Raw genomic sequence first — 17,965 nt, 5'->3', positions numbered from 1 at the left:
GAAATTTAATGTCAATCGCTGAATAAATTTTATTCGTCTATTCGTCTAAATTTTCTAAATTTTAAATTTTATGAAATTAAATGTCGAAATTTACCCGTTACGTATTTTATTAAAACTTTCGTATATTTTTAGAAGAAAATATTCAGAAAAGAGTCTCACTTTAACAATACAAAATGAGGTACAATATGATACACTAACATATCATTTTAACTGAAGGATGTAATTTTGGTGAAATCAGCGACATAGTTGAAAATGACCTCAATTAAATTACATAGTTGGTTTTTTGTATCTTTAGCATAAGCATAGCTTTGTAGTGTCTCTGTCAAAAAACATTTGTGGGAATTAACTACCTGAAAATGGCATAGTTGGCTCAACGAAATTTAGTTTAATTCAAATTTAGAATTGGCTTACACAAAATCACGATCTATATATTGATTTTCAGCGTTTTAAAACACTGCTTGAAAGTCGACAGAACAATTTATCATTGCACCAAAAGAAATTCGTCAAGTGTCAGATTTTCATCACTGAGTGAGATGGAGGCCTATCAAGTCTGAAGAGCAAGTATGTAATCATATCATTTGAAATCTTTCAATTTACATGTCTATAAATAAATAATATGTTGTATTTTTTTTCGGGAAATCGACAGACAAATTATTATTTTTAATATTTTGAGTATAATCGCGAAATTAACTATTCTGTACTACAAATTAACTGTAGCAATATCCGTAATTAATGGTGTAGTCAGTATAGCGCTGCACGTTCAGGGGCTAACTGCTGTATTGTCCCATCTGCTGTTGTTTCGTTTAATCGTCCAAACCGAAAGACCAATTACTATCTTGTAATGTCAGTTTAGGTAAAGTTCATTGGGTCAGCATAGATAAAAGGCGTTTCATCGCAATAGGGCGTCACGTTGTGATTACTACAAACAGTGAATTTTTGAAACTACAAACAGTGAAATGATACTATAAGTTAATCCAGCAGTGTATATCTGCAGAGATACTGAAAGGATTTGAACTATGCCTCGTTGAGTGCAATTCGGGTAAAACACAACCCCAACTTAATAACCATGCAAATATTAGAACTTATTGTTTACCTTGTTGTTTATCATAGGGTGCCTATATACACACTAATATGCCTAATTTGTTGAAATCGTAGTCCTGGCCTTTTTTATTAATCTGATGAGCGTTTTTGCCACAAATGGTAATGGTAATCAAGACTAATTTCTTAAATTTAACTGTAGCTCATCGTGACTTGCACGCTCTGGTAGTAAACAGTTGATAACCATGTCATTGATGTTCCCAACTATACTTCAAACTGAAATCGCCCCAAATTTCCAATAATGATATTATAAGAGTGAGTCATACTAAGTGTATTAAGATAGCCGTTAATCTTACACCTTAAAGAACTCGTATCCCAACTAAAATTTTCAAAAACCATACTGTGTAAATTATATTCAACCAAGTGTAAACCTTTTTTTGGTCCATATCCCCTTGGTAAAAGTGCTAAGTATTCATATGTTCATGACTGTTTAAATTTAGAGACATGGAAATATATGTCATATTTTCCCTATTGTTGGTGCAGGTCACGTCGTGTTATGCCTAATCACGTGTGAAGAGCTTAATTCATATAAACTCTCGTTTATAATCTCTATTGAATGGTGTTAGTTGAATCGTCTATACGGCACATGCCGTCAATATAAGATATAGTAGTTTCAAATCTCTGGAATTCTTACTTTTTTAATTAGATATTAGAAACTTGGGTGTCGCTGCTCGATAACCAGTTTAAAGATCACTATATACATGAGATCCCACCAAATTGTAAATCTACTATAGTCAGCCTATATATCCGTTGCTGGTAGTCTCGGTAATCCTACCGTCCCATGTTCAGAGGTTTTCGAATCTGGAAATATAATTCCTATTTCCTTATCGTTTATTCCGTAGTAATAATCTGTCCTGTTCTTATTTATATATATATATGTCTACAATGTCTGTGGCTGAAGTTATTTATTGACCTATATTTTCAGGAAGTTGCTGGGAGGGAAAGACTATTAGAGAACTTGAAGGAGATACAACATAGCACACTGACAGATCATTCAAAATAAGTAATGTTTATTGATTTTTTGAGGGGCGTAAAGGAAAAATTTGTTAGATTTTATCTTACCGCCTTATTTTTGATATTTTCATTTCTTGAATATGTAGCCGTATTTTCAACGTGCTCTTCATGAATATAAATATATTTTATATGATGTGTTGCAATATTATACGCTGACAAATCATTCCAAAGTAATAGTTATAATTTAGGGGGAAATCTGTGAATAATTTGTTAATGAACTGAAAATTAATATTTTCCTTTTTATGTATCTAAACTCTAAAGTATAAGCATAGTTTCTCTGTGCTCCTGTCAAATTACATTTTCTGTAACTTATAAACCCAAAACTTAATAATGACGTAGTTCGAACATCTATATATAATTCAAATCAATATCATACAAAATTTACCTACATTTCCTTATCTCAAATAAATTTCAGCTTTCTGAAACACTTCTTGAAAGAGGGAAAGACAATTCATCATTATATCTAAAGACATGCGGAGTTATTCGTCCGATTATGCATCACTGAGAGACGTGGCTGCCTCGAGTCTAAAGAGCAAGTATGTTATTAAAATCTTTTGAATCTTTCTAATTTACATTCATCACCACTATTCACGGATCCCCACAATCAATTTTAAAATTGGTATCTATTACTATTCCTAAATAAGTTAAAATTACTTTACTTAATTTAAATGCTAAACATTTTAATAGGCTTAATATCAGGTGAATTTGCAACCCAATTTCCTAATTGAAAACCGGCATTATAAAATATTAAAACTAAAATCTAAAACGGAAGATATCACCATAAGTTTTGTTCTAGCAGTCTCACAGCAGATTGAAAACGCTTTTCAGATTTTGTAAATTTGTGTTATGTTAGGATTTCTTTAAAATGTATACCATATAGGAACTGAAATGGAAACACAGTAAATTGTTCGCGCGATGTACCTTTTGTCTATTTTGAAACTACCGATGGAGCTCAATACGACTTTTTCTCTGTATGTGACGATATATAAGATATAATTAATGCAAAATATATCGAACATTTTTTTTTGCAATATTTTAAATTACAATAGTTCGTATTTTGTCGATATCTTTAAAATAATTTTGAGTGCCGAAAAAACAAATCAAATTTGATTAACTTCAAAATACGATTCCGGTCTACTTATAGTTGGCAGTTTGGGACGTATTTCGTGCAATTTTCAAATAGTGATTTTTCATTTATTAAATAATCGTAAAAGTTTTCCTGACTAAAATTCGAGTAACGAAGAACACAAATAAATTACTATGACAAGATATTTTGAATGCTCGCACCGGCTATGAATTGAATATTTTACTCGAGAGATAACTTTTTATCCTCTGCGATCTTACTTATATATAATGTCACATTTGAATTTGCGCTCGTTGTCATATTTCGACACTACTGATGTCAAATTTTATTAGTGTTATTACTTCTTTGGACAGTCACAAAATTGGACAAGTCAGTATTTTATTAAGTAATCGGAGCGCCTAAGTTTCTCCCACGGAGCACTTTGAGAACCTATGCCTTAATAGACCAGGAAGAAATTTTTGTAAAAGTGTTTGAAGTATCGTTGTACATGTTTAATAGCTGAGTTTTAGGCAGAATATTGTACAATTTTAGCATCTCTTTGAAAATTAGCTGTTTGCATCTAATAATTAAATATTCACTCCAGCTCACCATATTAAGATTTTGTGGCAACGCTTCCGAATGGCCAAAAACTTAATATGGATACGTAAATGGAAATTGTCTGTCAAATGGAATTTTTTTTGGAAAACCCCCAAAATACTTTATAATATCATGATTCGGACAACTATCGTTTTTTTTTTCTGGCTAATAAGCTAATAAGACAAGAATGAATTTTAGCAATGAAAAACCGTGTTTTTGTCATATTGCCGCCTAATATTCGGAATAAAACTTGCATTACTTTGTTCCAAATTTTGTCAAATTTTCGTCATTGTTGAGAAGGAACTTTTTCCCTTGTGTTTCCAGTAATACTGTTAGTTTAGACACCAATGCGCGCTAATAATTTTATATGGCAAAGTCTTTAGAACCGGACCGGTGTTCATTTCTTAGTATCGTTGGCATGAAATTTAATGGTATCAGCAATTATTCACTGGGGCAATGGTTCTCAAAGGGTGGGGCGCGCTTTGCAAAAGGGGCGTAGACAATTTTGAGGGGGCATGTAGCTAATTAAATCTATTTTTTGTTTGTTGGACTTATTCGTGCATTTTTTGGATATTTACATTCCATCCCCGTATTTTCAAGGTATTTTTGAATGAAACATAATATTTGTTATATGTAGCTTATTGCTAGCTTGGTATTTTTGAGGTGTGGCGAGCATTTTCATAACAAGAGTTACATTGTAATTACCACAATTCGTAAAAATATTTTCATAGCTATACTATACTTATGAAAAAAAAATTCTACTCAAGATATAAGTACCAGTACTTCTTTATCGATTTCTCCTTGAATCCTCCCTCGAAAACGTCTACCTAATTGCTAGAACAGCATTGTATCAATAATAATATAGAGAGAAAATCATTAATTCTATAACATTGAAACTCATTTCTATTTATAATGAATTAAATTGAGTACACGCTGAGTTTTGCGGATACAAGGATGTCTATATATCCTGTGTCATATTTATATGTATATTGCCTTCTTTTATTGGTAGCATAGTCATTATTATCTTGCATAGAATTATTGATTTAATTTTATGGGCCAATCTGGCTAATCTTATATATGTAATTTGAAAGTATAATGGTCTATGATCATGGTAGTAACCAGTTAACCGTGTCATTCGTGTTCCAAGCTAGAATTACTTTAGCTTTCCAATAACGATGTTCTATAAGTAATTCCAACCGAGTGTATCAATGTGAATTCTATACCATTTGCAACTGGTTAACCACGCCATGCAAGCCCCGAACTAAAATATCGTTTCCCGTGGCGATACTGTAACGCAGTGGTTCTCAAACTTCTTCGTATTGTGACACCCTCCAAAAAATATGCTCAAGTTGCGACTCTTCGTGGAAACCGTATTAATACCTTCCAATAAAGGACCTTTTTTGCAATGAGTTTTTTTTAAACGATCAAAGAAAACTAAACCAAAGTCAGTGAAATTGCATTTAATGGGATGGGAATACTTGCGTCTTTTTACAACTGTTACTTGGTAAGATTTGTGAGAGCCGCACGCATTTCTCTCTCACTCCAGATCGATATTTTGTGCGTATTACGACCATGGTCGCAAAACCTGATTCGCATGAATACGAAGTCGCAAAAGGGATCAGAGTGCGCAACGCTTTTTTTTTACCAATGAAGGATAATCCTTATTGAAGAAAATCTAAATTTCTTTTTACATCGATTCCGTTCAAAAACGGCGAAGAAAAGCAGCAATGTATTGTTGAAGCAAGATTTTGGCCAGTGAAACATGCTATCTAATAATCCCAAACGGCATTTAGTATCATCGCATTCCCAGTTGCAACAAAAATCACGGAGCTTTACTTCTTGAACGATCCAAAGTCAATGTAGCCTACGTCATACTTGCGTTTTTAGTCTTTTCTTGTTTAGTATCATTTTCACGCTTGTATTATTACTTTTTCTACGCGCCGCAAAAGAGATTCCGCAAAAAAAAAAATTACGACGCCCACTTTGAAAACCACTGCTGTAACGTATCAATATAGCCGTAAATCCTATTGATAATACTTCGTTCATGTTCATAACTGTCTGAATCTAGAAATATATCCTATTGCTATATCGTTAATTGCAGGTACTAATATGTTAGGTTATTATGTGTATACATCTATATAAATGATGCAATACAATAAATACCCGAGTTTGTCTATATTTCTTACGTTTTATTTATACGGGTATTACGTTATTGCTAACATGGTTCTGATTATTCTGCGTAGAATTCACTTGTTTTTTTCCACAAAATAGTATCATACAAAAAAAAGAATCCGACTAAGCGCAGAAATGTATCTGTAAATTATCATGGTCTATATCAGTGGTTCCTAAACTTTTTATTCGCAGTAATATATACCCACCCAGTTTACAAAAACATTTGAGGTCAGATAACAAATAAACAAGGTAAATCATAGTTTATAGTATTTTTTTCAACGAGATATTTTAGCTTATTGGTCTTCCAGAGCAGTGATTTTCAACTGGTGTTCCGCGAGAGACATCCAAGTGTTCCGCGAAAAATTGCTTTTTCGAGGTATTATGACGTCATTTGAATAATATAAATAGCGTCGATTTGAAAACGGGGAGTCAGAGTTTTGGAAAGTCGGTATAAAAAACTTGTAACCAGATAAGAAATGACAGGCCATATTCCCTTTTATTGGACTTTATCTTCTTCCCTTTTTTAGTGATCCATTCCATTCTTGACCAAATAATGTTTCAAAAATGTGACCATTATACTCGACTATGGATGGAGTCATCATCGGAGTAGATTACATTCGTTGCATTTTGAAGCTTTTCTTGCTGTAATAATTAGGGCGTGGCATCATCAAAATCGTCAAGTGAAGTGTTGAATTAGCAAATTCCGTAAATAAAATTGTGAATTTCTCGGTAAAGATTTTACCTATGATAATGGTCGCGGTATTGTTTTGTTGGAAAAGAAAACGTTAAAACTCGAGGTGATTAATTCTAATCAGCACAAAAGCAATTGGGCAATTCAGCACCAAGCAATTTTTTGGGCATCAGGTCGCGCATGTAAGATATCGTTAAAGAAGTGCTCTTCATCGTCATCTCGCCTAATGACCACGTAGAAATGCCTTTATTTCAGATTTTAATCAACATTCAGGATTCACGTAATCACAGATTTATCTTATCACAGTATCTAATTGATTTATTCCGGAAATAACACTGACACCAGTATGGACCATAAGAAACTCAATTACCGTCTCAATAAATGTGTGCAATAATATTATTCGCTTAAAACTGGGACGTTTAATTTGCCAACGGCGATGAGTTAGATCCAAGCCAGCGCAAAAGATAAAAGTTAGAATAAAATTGGAATTTAAAAGCGCTCCTTAATGTCATTAGCATCTGGTCGCCGATGTGAACGCATATAATTCTACAAAAATTTGAAACTCCGATCTCCGCCGATCGGCAAGAATTAATACGTGCGCACAAGAACAACAAAGGTGGTAATATGAAAACGTTCAGGGGGCAAAAAAAGTAGCGATAATGACGAAATTAAACAGTAAAAATCGCTTTGCTGCCAATTTTCATTGTTTCTAATAATTTCCAAATCGACCTCCGACCTTCTTTCTGAACTCCTGTTGCGTATAAAAAAAACGCGAGAGATTGAGAGCTGTTGAGAAAGAGCTGCGTGTTTGTCTCTCCACAATTACAGAATAAAATATTTGAAAATCATCGAAACAGACCTAAATGTCACAATAAAATACCATTTCTGTTTCTAGCTACCGTAATCATAGTATTCATGAGCAAACTTGCAAAAACATTTATTTGTAGCTCTGAATCGGAATGTGTCACGTCTTTCCCAGCTAAAGTTGACAAGCTATATTATTGATTTAGGTATTTTATTTTCATGCCGAAATGATCGACGTCAGTTAATTGCATAATATAGTTTATTTTCAAAAATTTCGTTTGGAGTTCCGCCACAATTTTAAATTGAAAAAAGTGTTCCGCGGTACAAAAAAGGTTGAAAAATCACTGTTCCAGAGAGTATTTTTTTCTGTAATTTCTTTTTTCTGTAACATATGGATTTTATTTCCTCATTTCATTGCATTTCATGGAGCTCCATTTGAATTAAATATTTTCTGCGCTGTTGGAACCCTGCCCTGTGCAGCGTGTTCCCATTCGTCTAATTATATTTAAATTGTAGGATCGTTAAACGATTAACTGTTCACTAAATTATCAAGTTATAATATAATTATAACCGCTCACTCTGGGAATCACTGGTTTATACCATCTGGTAGTAAACAGTTAATAACCATGCCATTCATGTTCCAATCCAGAATCGCAATAAATTTTCAATACTGGTAATATTGGAGTGAGTTTAATCAAGTACATTAATATAACCGTGAATATTACTAACTTCGGTACTGGTTAACCATGTAATTTGTGTCCCAAACTGAAATTTTCAATAAGGATAATATATAAATTAGGCCAATTACACAAATGTAGCCGTAAATCCTACACACCCGACTTATACTTCCGTTGGTAGTCCTAGTAGCCAATACCCATACGTTTAATGTTGATATGTGTTCGAAGCTGGCAATCCTCGGTACTACCAGTAACCATACAATTCATTCGAAGCTGACAATCCTTGGTAGTCCAAGTAACCATACGATTCATATTGATAGGTGTTCGAAGCTGGCATTCCTTGGTAGTCCAGGTAACCATACGGTTCATACTGATAAGTGTTCGAATCTGGCAATTCTTGTTAGTCCAAGTAACCATACGGTTCATATTGATAAGTGTTCGAAGCTGACAATCCTTGGTAGTCCAAGTAACCATACGATTCATATTGATTCAAGTGTTCGAAGTAGGTTGATAAGTGTTCGAAGCTGGCAATATTCCTAATGCGCTGTTATTAAGTGCGAGTATTCATATCTTATATTCATGCGTGTATGTAATATGTATGACGCTTTATTATTGCAAATATTACGACTCTAAAATCGTTTATCATGAGGTACCAAAGCTAACATGTCCTTATCATTCTGCATACCATATACCATTTTTTTTTTATTAATCTTGGAACCCGTTTTCACCAGAGGGTATTAATGTAGTTGTTAATCCCCTCTCCCAAAATTCGTGTCCTAAAATTAAATTTCCTATGATATACTATAGCCGCAAATACCTTATAACCAGTATAGACCTTCATTGGTAGTGTTCCTAGAACCCATGCCCCTCATGTCCATAAGTTTTCAAATCTAGAAATATATTCCCTATTTCTTCATAGTTTATTTTGAGTATTAATATGTTATGTTCTTATAATGAATGTAGAATGCCTACAATCCCTGTGGCTAATTTAGAGGACCCCAATATTAGGTAAATATAACGCACAATGCCTGTAGTACACAAACATTTTAAGCCGTTCAAGTTTGGAATATCTCGCGTCTCGTGTAAATTACTTGTATATCTATCAATAAATAATATCTGCAATTTTTTCGGGAAACCTGCTGACAAAGTAATATTTTTATTATATTGAGTATAAGCTCAGCTTTGGTTTGTCTGTCAAATGAAATTTATTTTGGAAAATCCTCTAGTCTAAATACTGTATAATATCATGATTCGGACAACTATCGTTTTTTTCTGGCTAATAAGTAATTCCAACCGAGTGTATCAATGTGAATTCTATACGATTTGGCATTGGTTAACTACGCCATGCAAGCCCCAAAATAAAATATCGTTTCCAGTGGCGATACTGTAACGCAGCAAATCAGCAAATAATTTTATTTAAACGAAAAATTAATATTTTTATTTTTTTAAACTTCTAGTGTAAGCTCAGCTACTCTGTGTCCCTGTTAATTACAACTCCAAAGATTGATAAGGACATAGTTTAAAAGACTATGTCTTTAACCAAATCTCTTTTCTGTATTTTTGTTAAATAGCATTTTTTGTGATTTAAATAACTTGATAGTGTCTTAGGTCAACGAAATTTAGTTTCAACTAAAGTTAGATGGACTCGGTATACACATGAACATAACATTGGATTGATTTTTTTTTTATGTATTTTTAATATAAGTTTACCTTTGCTTTACCTCTGCCAGACAGCACTTTTTGTGATTTATAAACCCAAACTTGATAATGAAACTATATATTTATTTTCAGTTTTCTAAAACACTGCTTGAAAGAGTCATTGCATCAAACAGAATCGACATTGTTAATAGTCTGGTGCATCATGGAGTGAGATTGACGCCTATATAGTCTGAAGAGTAAAGAGCAAGTATGTATGTAATCTTATAATCTTTCAATTCATATTTTGTCACGTATAAACTAATATATATATATCATGTTCAATCCCGCTAGTCAGGAAGAGCTGCAAATATTTCAATTATCGCACAAGATGTCCAAAATATTATCCATTGGTAACCACTACATTAGACCGTTTTCCTTTATCAATTTTACTCTTTCATTTTTGTTTCGCGAGGCGAGATAAAAAGTGTAAAAGTTCCGTGGCCGAAAAAGTTTGGGAAACGCTGGTCTAGAACAGTAGTTTTTTTTTACCTGGGTTCAATCGAATTTTTGGTGTTTGTTGGAGCTGTTCCAGGGGTTCGACGAGGGTCCTCCAAATTAACACAGTTTTATATTATGGCACTTTTCTATCACATCGTCTACAAATTATGCAAATTCAGCTACAGTTCATCTCAAATATTAGAACTTACACGTTCAACAACTAATAAATTAGCGGTCAGTAGAGGTTGCGCGAGACTAACTCCCAATCCTTTCTCTATGCCTTTGTGCTAGTGGAATTCACCAATGTGTTTAACATTTATCAATGTGTTCTAGGCTCAGATCTTGATAGCCAGGGTCCTTTTAATGTGATTCTTTTAAAGGCGTTGAATTCTTTTTAGTATTGCTCTAAATTCTTTTCTTGTGGTAGTTGTCGAGTCCGGAGTTTGGCAGGATCCATTCGAATACAGAAGTCACGCGAAAAGGCTAATATAACGATCAGTAGAGGTTGCGCCAGACTAACTCCCAATCCTTTCTCTATGCCTTTGCGCTAGTGGATCCGTATGCATGTAATGCAAGGATGCTGTAGCCAGAATAAAATACCATAATATGCAATTCAAGAGTCTGCTGTGCACACTAACACAAATATATTTCTGTAACGTTTCGTCTGACCAAAATCAGACTTCCTCAGACAAGCAGTTTACAACAATGACAAGAAAAGAGCAATCATGCAGTTTAAATATGGCGATAAATAAATTTGTTTGAAATTAATTGTGACCAAACAATGAAAAAACAATTATTGATATTCAGAAACAGATTGCGACATGGAATAATTGTTCCGCGGCGTGCTTGATTTCACAATAAGTTTTACTAGAACATTTATCAATGTGTTCTAGGCTCCGATCTTGATAGGATCTTGATCTTGATAGATCTTGATAGGAAAGGTCTGAGCCTAGAACACATTGATAAATGTTCTAGTAAAACTTATTGTGAAATCAAGCACGCCGCGGAACAATTATTCCATGCTGAGAACCGATCGCATTTTTTTATTTTGCAATCTGTTTCTGAATATCAATAATTGTTTTTTCATTGTTTGGTCACAATTAATTTCAAACAAATTTATTTATCGCCATATTTAAACTGCATGATTGCTCTTTTCTTGTCATTGTTGTAAACTGCTTGTCTGAGGAAGTCTGATTTTGGTCAGACGAAACGTTACAGAAATATATTTGTGTTAGTGTGTAATAAATTAGCGTTGCTGTTTGTATAGCGTTGCGCAGTTGTAAGTTTTAGTGAACCCGTCATCTCCAGGGATGTCGCGCGCTTTGGTGTTTGTGCTTATATGATAGTGCCCTTAGATGCTTTCTGCCTATGACTTTGAAACATCTTGGGTTGTTATCGAAAACCTAGGATTTTCAAGATGAAACTTTTCATGTTTTATACCCTTGCACAAAATTGGGCTTTTATGAAGTTTGGATTGGGCTCCTAATATCAACTGTTCGATACAATGGGGTTTGGCGAGAGCTTTCAGGATAGCGCAGGGATAGCGCTGATTTTTTTTCGCCAAGTTAGATCGAAACAGCTAGCGAGTCCGATCGAACGCTAGAATACGCGTGTTCCAGCAGTCTTTGGGAGTCTAAAAAGCATTTCACGGTACGGAAGATTGCCATCTAAGATACAGAAAAATCTTTTTTTTTCTTTTTGAAAGAGGGGAGGGGGTCGACCCGCAAAACCACCCCCGGGCTACGCCACTACGTTCACGGGCAGGTGTGCAGTTTTAGCCAATATATCCAATTCATATCTAATTTATCAAATTACATTTTCTGTCATTCATAAACCCAAAACTTGAAATAGTTCATATAGTTCACATAATGACATAGTTCGAAAAATTATTGGTACATTCAAATTTTTTCCCCCCAGCCGAAATTAGATCAAATTAATTAAATATTTTTTTAAAATTAATCACATTGAGCCACCACAACTTTTTGTTGAATCAAGTTTTTTATATTAGTGCTCGATTTAATGAAATATTCAATTTTTCCCCCGCTATTGTGTTTCATTCTCAATTTCGTTTGCACTGTATATTAAATATTTAAGTATATTACCACAGTTGAATATGTTTCTTTGGAAAAATGAGATTTCGGAAAACACCCCCGCTCGCTTTAAAATAACAAATTAATAGTTGTTCAGCTTGGGTTATATGGTTCGGGTCAGGAATGATTTGAAAATTTGAAATATGCATTCGGGTGTTTTTTTTTTAAGTTGATGCTTCCATTGGATTGAATTTAAATCTGTCATTAACTTAACTCAATCTACCCGCCCTCCATTTGAGCCAAATCTCATCGGAAAACTTGATTAGGGCGCTTTGTGCCAGACGCTTCCCGATACGCGTGTGCCTTTCGCTCAGTCGTGTCGCGTTGAAAATGAGAGAAATTTTTTATTTATTTTTTTTTTGAAAGTTTCGTTTTGGTACCGCTCTGATAAATACAAGCGAAATCGACTCGACAACAAAGTCTCTCACGGAAGAAAATTCTGATAAATAGTAATTTATTTCTAAGTCATTGTCGCATGGATGTCTTAGCCGTACAAAAATACATTGGAAAATGCCCAATGATGTTTATTGTTCTTACTTAAGTAAAACAGTAAAGATGGAAAGTAATAATGTTAAGCTAAATATTGGAGAAATGCAAGCAAACGTATCAACAAAAAAGCGCTGAACGTTTCCACGAATTTAAGAAAGAAATGAAATGGTTACTTCTAATTCTCTGATAAAGCGTAATAAATTGGTAGATTTAAAAACACGCAACATGAGGACTTTTCTTTAATTTTCTAGAATTTTCTGATTTTGTCGTATTGATACTGATCAGTTTGTTTTTCATTAGAGCTTGCGAGTACTTTTGCAGAACAATGCTTTATTACACAATGGTATTTTGCAAAAATCTTAAGCTACGTGGTGAAGAGATGAAAATGAACTGCATAATTCTTGTTCCTAATACCATGTTTTATTTATACAAGATTCCCCACACTATATCTCCGCCATAACAAAAAGCTTGATCAGATGTTTGAAAGCCATGCACAACAACAGATTCATAAAAAAGACCAATTTATTGGTGCAAATATTTGACTGAAAACATATTAATTGAAAGCGAAAGTTTTTCGGATTTTGTCTCCATTAGTAAATTCATTAGAACCGTTAAGTTTTAATGTCAGACACGACATAGTTTTGGTGGTAAAAAATGTAAATCAAAGAGCTGGGGTGTACAAATTATAATAAAGGAATAATAATACATACATTCATAGAGTTTTTGATTGTTATCAAATTGTTGTGTTTGATTATTACTCGATCTGTTTATCCTGGGTTTGTGCGCTTGATATTCCAACGGTTGATGTTTTTGACTCCCTTTCAAAAGGTGCAGTCCGTCTGTCGGGTATCTAATGTAGCAAAGAAATGGGATTTCTTGTGATTGGTTGCTAAATCTGTTGAAGGCTGCAATGTTGCATATTTGACGCTTACACTGGATATTCATATTTTTGAGCGCATAGAAAACAGTTCCAAACAGGCTGGCAGGCCAGAAAATATCCAATTTAGACTGCACACATGCCGAGTCATATTAATTAAGCCCTCGCTTAATCGTTTGTTCTTCTATTTTAGCTGATCCTCTGCTAATAAGTGGACATTTAAAAACTTGTTTGGGTATACCAAGGGCATGCCACTATAATGTCGTATTACCATACAGTTCTTCAAATAGCCGCGTTTTCATTACTTTAACTTGTTTCTAATTTCAATGTTGGATAGTGTTAGATTAATTTTAGGTTAAAACACGTCCAACTAACTGTTAACTGAAGGCGCTTATATTCACCCAATATGCTGGATAATGCCTCTGCTACAAATACCTAGCACTGGTTAAACTTGTGCGTGCACTGAAAAATATACACAAAAGGAAACTAATTCATAATTTAAAGCCGAGATAAAATAATGATTATGAGACAGAATGTGCTCGGGCGCTAAACTGTGTTTGGAGAGACAAAGTTTTGGCGTTGAATAGTTTTAAATTTCGCCGACGGAAATGCTTTGCTTTTATTCATTTCGTATCACATTAATGAAATTTGAAGCGCCAAAAAATAAATAAAAATACGCTCGTTGCGTAAATGAGCCTTGTTGGTTGTAATTGTGACAAAATTATACTACTTTGAGCATTTGAAAAAATGCGGATTCTACTTGCTTTCATGCAGAGGAAAATATGGAATACATGTAAAGAAGAAAAATGTCTGTCCATTCCACATTTTTTTCTGTAGCTCCTTGCGTTTCAGACTTATTCATTTTTTGTTGTTGTCAAGATCGTTTTTGATTTTACAGTTTTTTTTTCTCTTGGTTTTAAAAAGACCATTTATTGTGAATGTTTACACGCATTTTCTACTTGAGTCTCTTGCCTATCGTTTGTTCTCCTTTTCCCCCTAATAAGAGGTCATCTATGAACTTGTCCTGGAATCACGATGCCATGAAAATATAATGTAATTGTAACTTACGGGTCGTCTTCTGATAGTCTCGTTTTTATTACTTCAACTTGGTTCCAATTTTAATGCTCGATTCAAATTAGAATAATTTTAAGTTGAAACACGTCCAAATATTAACTGAGGGCAGCTAAAAATTGCTAGGTTCATTTTGCAATAATATCTTCTGGCTTGAATGTTAATTTTTTAACGAATGTTCATATTACTATCGTGTATTGTTTACTTGTTTTATTTCATTATTAATTGAGGTATATTGGCTTTTCATTAATTTCAATTTCGGGTTGGAGTGGTTAAATGAGTGTTCTACCTTCTGCTTAAAACAAACATCAATGTCGTTATACAGTCAGTGCTGGTCAAAACTAAATTAAAAGGCTTTCGGTAAAAGGTATCGGGCATCGGTGATAATATTTGGTATCGGTATTCGTATTGATATCGGCTAAATGTAGACTGATATTTCCACGATAAGTAACTTTTTGATCAATTCCAGAATGTTTTTAAAAAGTAGCTCGAAATACTGATATGAAAATTATTTTTTGCTTTTCACGGTATTGGCCTCGTTAAGTATGAGCAATGCTGTTTCCCAACCGCGCGAATAGAAACGCGAATAGGATTATGACCTGATTTTAGCCATTTATCAGCCCAACTAATTTGGCTATTTTTGCAGCCCATTTTCTATATTGACATTTTTACCATTACATGGAAATTATGAGGAAATATATCAAATAGGAATTTTTAGATTTGTAAAATACAAAATACGACGTTATAATGGCATAAAATTCTGCGCACGCAACTCGATGTATCAGTTAGATAGAGTGAGTAAACATTTATTTATTTTACCCCCCACAGTAGCCAAACCCGAACACCGATATTATTAGCGTCAGTGTGCAATGTATTTAAACCAAAAAACGTATCAGGATTCAAATATTAATTTCTTATTATCTGAAATATGTCTCTTTCAAACTGAAAAATTGTGTGGCATGAATAATGCTTGTAAACTGTTACTTCAACTAGTTTGGACTGCACACTTGAAATAATAATTACATATCATGTAAATGTCGGCAATTTCTGCTTTAAAATATTGATATCGGCGTTTCATCGTTGTTGTCGGATCGGTATCGGCGACAAGTGGTATCGGTACATCTCTCTTGTTGGAATCTCTAGTATAATGTAATGGACGTTAATGTTATGTTTAAAATAGACATCCATCCCATGCGTTATTGTATCAAATGATATGTTGTAAAACAATGTACTCTTTTACTGCAAACATTAAAAACTCGTATGATATCGAATAGCATCCCTTATTATGCCACAATAGCATGTAATTGGTTACACATACTAATAGTAAGATTCATTTCCTCAGCTACAGACAAAGTTTAATTGTTTTATTCCGTATATATGTTTGATCCGAGGTTATTTTGAAAGTTATCGGCCATTGTACTTTTGGTGAATGACCGTTCATAGACTACTCCCTTTAAGGCAATTTGATCTCCTGTTCGTGGGACGAAAATAAGCATGTTGACGTAAACAAAATCTTGTATCGTCTTGTCTTCTCATATTCTTGTTTGTTTATTATTATTTCGGTATTTCGGATCATTGCAAGTCGGCTATTTAAGAGTTAATGCTCGCATTAGAAGTTTGTCGTTTAAGTAGTGTTAATTTAATTGCCGTTATAAACGGATTGTTTGCTTGTTTTATATTTTGGTTAAATAGGTTCATTCATATTACATAAATTATTAATGTTGCTATTGTTTGAAATTAAGTATGTTGTCGACATACTTAGGTTGGACGTAAACTTTAGCAACCCTATACATCTACAATATGCGTTTCGACCTCTACAATAATCATTTTTATCACCACACTATTTGTCGTATTTCATCACATATTATTCGTCTCTCGTACATTGTTTATGTAGATTGGATATTTCATTGCCAGTAATGGACTACAATCATATTCAAAGTTGTGGAGTTGTTAATATTGTGAAACTAGAAGGTTATAAGTCTGAGGGAGTTGATGACGCGCAGCGTCACCGCCCAACACGTTATAGGCGCCTTGTAGAGCCTCATCATACGTAATAGGTTTCTCATAATTTACTTCCTCTACTATAAAAAGGCATAATAACTAAATGTATATTTTTTTTTTTTCAGGATTACTCAATTATGAAACTTGACGACTCTTTCTGTTTTTCAAAAGAAAATGAAACTCAATTATTCAAATAGGAAGAAGAGTTTTATTGAAGATAACTAAGATGTGCTAGCCAACAAATGCGTTGAGTCCACACACAAGACTTTGATATAGAAAAATTGACTGTTGGTTTGAAACTGTATCCCATTGTCATACGTACTTTGAGATCGTATGCATGTGCACTGATTACCAATATGTGGTCGCAAACAAATGCACTGGGCAGTACACACGAATGTATTTATATCAAATAAGACTGTTGTTTAAAACTATACAAAAATGCCATACACACTGTAAAAGGATTATAAGCGGAAGTTTAACATGACTCGACCCGTGAAGAACTATTTATGTAATTTGAATAATTGCAAACAAATTCTTGATTATATATTCATTAATAAATTATATTATAGCTCAGAAAACTGAATATAATTGTTATTTGTATTTTAACACCCTGTAATGCAATCGTTTATTTGACGTCCCGGTATGAAAAAAATAAAATATTTCTTTCGTTTTACGTTATACTTATATTTTTATTACTGTTATTGTATATTACTGATTTATTATTTATATTATTGTTTTAGGCTTTTTTTGAAAATATGCTACTTCCATGTTTGGCTATCTTATTTGTTATAATCATTATTTTCTATAGTATTTTTAGATATTTTTTAACAGGAAAACAAGATATCGTGAAGACAAAGGAAAAGTATTGACAGGGAGTGCCATGGCTTTTTTTAAAATATTTGTTTCGTTATAGATAGATTTAGACCCATTCCCGCCATTAGGAAAAATAGTTTTTTTTTAGGCTTAGATATTTTTAATGTTATTCTAGCTTCTCAGGCACAGAACTATAAAGGGACTGGAAAAACTAAGAGAAGACGGATCCAAGGAAAATCTACAAATTACATGTAAATATTTTTACTAATTTTATTAGGCTTATATATTGTTAATATTGTCTTAGCTTATCAGGCACAGAATTTTGAGGGCACTGAAGAAATTGAAAAAAAAACGGAACCAGAGACAAATCTA

At 33.5% G+C, this 17,965-nt stretch overlaps 1 long non-coding RNA gene across 3 annotated transcripts; it reads left to right on the top strand.

The window, feature by feature from the left end:
- The first annotated feature begins 439 nt into the window (after window positions 1-439).
- Window positions 440-17,453, top strand: LOC144430796 (uncharacterized). 3 transcript variants are annotated; one of them, XR_013479730.1, is made up of 5 exons: window positions 440-561; window positions 2,024-2,101; window positions 2,528-2,648; window positions 9,908-10,022; window positions 16,906-17,453. It is a non-coding gene; the product is annotated as an uncharacterized LOC144430796 (long non-coding RNA). The 3 variants fall into 3 exon arrangements; XR_013479729.1 differs by having other exon boundaries at window positions 9,908-10,026; XR_013479731.1 differs by lacking the exon at window positions 9,908-10,022.
- Window positions 17,454-17,965: the final 512 nt, after the last annotated feature.

Source organism: Styela clava, chromosome 12, assembly GCF_964204865.1.
Source record: "Styela clava chromosome 12, kaStyClav1.hap1.2, whole genome shotgun sequence".
Classification (NCBI taxonomy): domain Eukaryota; kingdom Metazoa; phylum Chordata; class Ascidiacea; order Stolidobranchia; family Styelidae; genus Styela; species Styela clava.
Note: the sequence above shows the minus strand (reverse complement) of the source record. Positions and strands in the feature narration are given on the sequence as shown.